Genomic DNA, 3,559 nt, shown 5'->3' on the forward strand with positions numbered 1-3,559 from the left:
AAAAGCCTTCAGGCAAGGATGTTTAATAATAACAAGTTGTAGTTGTAGTGGCAAGCAGCAGCACTTGCAAGAAAAATAAACAGAAATAAGTATGTAAAGCATGGAAATGTACAAATTGCAATACAAAACTTGAAGCTATCGTCTAGAAGGCCAGCTGTAAGTGCTATGTTTAGTCCTTTGATACTTATTTGGACTTAATTGAAAATGTATGTTTTTGTATATGCACATACACATACATGTATACATATCTCTCAAGGCGAATGTGTACTTTTAAGGCTAACAAAGCTAAGGAAAATATACTTTAAAAGTGATTTCCAAAAACTTTAAGAAAAAAGGCCTGGTCCACACTACGGGAGTGAAATCCCTTTCGATTCCTTTCTAGTTCGGTGCATACTACAAACAATTTTTTAAATCTATCCTTTGTATTTGCCTTTATCTTATCTATGGGGCGTTCTACGTCAACTGAAGCGCTCCTCTCTGGCGCGGGTAAAAAGATCGGTATACTATTGTAAATTCGGTAAAAATCTAAACTTTTCAAACAAACTTTTACCTTTCGGACAAAGTTGTGTAAAATTATTGAATTCACTTGAAATTTGTTACTCGGAGGTTTTTGGAATCACGAATTACGAATATGATGCTGAATTATTATAAATGGCAGGAAAATTTTTAAAAATTTATGAATCCAATAATTCTTCAAATTTTTCTCCGCCATATTGGGTCCGACATATTGAATTGGAAAAAAGCTTCTCATCATTTAAAACTAACATTCCTATCAAATTTTGAAGACTATTATTATCCGTTTTTTTTTTTAATTAAACCAACTTTAGAGAGAGGGGACTCAAGTTGACGAAGAATGCCACCTGTTTATATACTTAAGTTTATTTTTATCTTTGCCTTTTCCTTTGTCTTTATCTCTGTTTTTATCTATACCTTGCCCTCGTCATCATCTATATCTTCATCTTTGTCTACATCTTTATTTTCATCCTTACCTTCTTTGTCTTCATCTTTCATTCTTGATCTTAATTTTAATGTTCACACTTATTTTTTTTTTATCTTCATATTTATCTTCACCATAACTCTCTTCTTTAGTCAACCTTATATTCATCTTAACCTTCTTTATCTTCGTCTTTATAATACACGGTTTTATTTTTCTGTTCTTCTTCGCCTGACAAATGTTTATCTTTGTCTTGATTTTTGTCTTAATCTTTATTTTCATCGTCATCTTTAGTTTCTGCTTAATCTTCACTTTTATCTTCGTATTTATCTTTATTTTCGTCATATATTCCTTTATCTTTTAAAGTTATCTGTATCTTTGTCCTTGCCTGGACAAAGACGGCCATGCTTTTGATTTTATCTTTGCCTTTAGTTTTGTCATAGTCTCTCTTTTCTTCCCAACCCCCTCCCTCCCCAGTGGCGTTACACGTTCAGCGGTACCACCTCCGAAGTCGCCTAAGAAGCTTCACTTCAAAAATTTAAGACTATTTTTCGATTATGGAATAGAGCAAAATGTGTAACCATAACCTAATTTTCACGGAAATTTGTCTCATAAATAAGTGAGAGAATCTGTCTCCTGGTCTCTATGAAGGAACTATCAGGTCTCTAGAGCAGTGGTTCACACGTCCGCGAATAGCTCGGTTTTCATGCACAGATCGCCTTTGTAAGCGAACTCACACTAAAGGAGAAAAAAAAAACCCATGAGATTTCTGCACAGATAGGTTATTCACGAAGCTCTGGTCAGTCTTCACAACCAGATTGGCAACTTGTTTATGAGATTTAATACGTGCCAGTGCTTGGAGTCAATACTTGGATTTTCCGTACGGGTGCACGAAAGCGTATTAACTACATACTTATTTTCAGGTCTGGTTATTAAAGCGCTTTCCTGAGAAGACTTTACTCTTCATCGTAAGCGGAGTAACTTTTTCTCCCTAAATGCAGGACGGTGGCAATGACGATTCGGATCAGTTAGACTTTGCAATATTCCAGCAAAGGTTCGCAAGTGAATGAGGTACTTAAAATTGAATGGGTTCGCGGTCAGCGTCACCACAGAAGTGAAGTTTAAGGTCGACACATACAGCAAGGCGACCTGGGATACCTCCATTATGGAAAATACGTCCAGGCGAGCACGTTACCGTGGTACACAGATGACTCTTAAACTCTTGAGGGTATTGGAGTAGGCGTATATGATCCTAGACTAAAATTTTTGGTGCCCATGGGAACCTTTATATAAGTCGGTGTGCAGAGATCAACCTGTTCAAAAATTATTGAAGTGAGAGTATCCCAATTTTAAGCAATACTCTGGTGGCACCCAAAGATTTATCATCCTTCGAGGTCAAATACTCAGCGGTCTCAGAGTATGTAGAGAAGCTTAATGCCCCTGATGAGTATAATGATATTCAATTGTTATGTGTACCAGGGCACATGGGAATGGTTGCTGCCTCGAATCCGACTAGACCTCAGCTCTTCCTTTCAGTGGGTCCCAAGACGATAAAGGAAGCGCTCAGAAAGGTAAATATCAAACTAAAGTAACTGCACTGGCGTAACACCACGGATCTTCATCAAGTTGAAAGTTTACTAGGAGGGGGGTGCATCCTAAAAAGATACAAACTACTCATAAACCTCTCCAAGGAGAAACTAGGAATCAGCACAGGCATTTTGGCGGGCCATTATAGGCTAAGAGGCCACTTGCATAAGCTATGAATAGCTCCTGCGTCTCCGCAAAAGAGACATTATTACACCTCCTCCTAGAGTGTGAGACCGTTTTACGAAGAAGGGTGAGGTCATGTTAGGAACACATACACTCCCAACCCTCGATATCTATTCTGAAATTCATAAGGTGTCTTATGGCGTTTTCTTGGCTAGCTGAGGTATTGTGATGAGACCTACTAGTAGCAGAGTGTATTTGTTGTTGTTTTTTGAATAAAGAATTTATGTACTTATTTCGATCGTAAACAATGATTATTTGTGTCGACTTTGTTGGGTAGATTTTTTCCTGTTGGGAGTCTTTCTTATTAGATTGTCGTCTAGTTTAAATTATATACTTCTAACTCCGGCATATGCCACAATTTCTCAGACAATAAAACAAGAACAAGAATCACACAATCTCCTTTAGTTACTTATAAACCCTCAGGCAGAGGTTCACCATTTATTTTCTTCTCAAGTCGTATTTTAAATTAAAACAAATTTGAGACATGCCTGTCTGTCAACCAAAACATTTATATGCCAGAAATCAAGCTTATCATAGACAACTCGATTATCATAACCAACCATTCACCGCTGGGACATCAATAGCAACAAAACAGTGTAGTGCAATGGCATGTGACATGCCGCATGTTGCACATAAATATTTTGCATGCAACATTTGGCAAAACAAACAAACAAAAAAAAAATGCGACTAAACAAAAACAAATCGACAACCAATGCGACCCAAAGCCAAAACAAAAAAACAACTCGGGCTGCTTAGACGCAAATGAAATGCGATGAAGACACACGCACAGAAGGCGAACGCAACGTCGACGACGATGAACAACAACACTAAAAATAGAAGTGAGAGGAACTCGAG

This window comes from Rhagoletis pomonella, unplaced genomic scaffold, assembly GCF_013731165.1.
Source record: "Rhagoletis pomonella isolate Grant_MI unplaced genomic scaffold, Rhpom_1.0 Rhpom_scaffold_00007, whole genome shotgun sequence".
NCBI lineage: Eukaryota > Metazoa > Arthropoda > Insecta > Diptera > Tephritidae > Rhagoletis > Rhagoletis pomonella.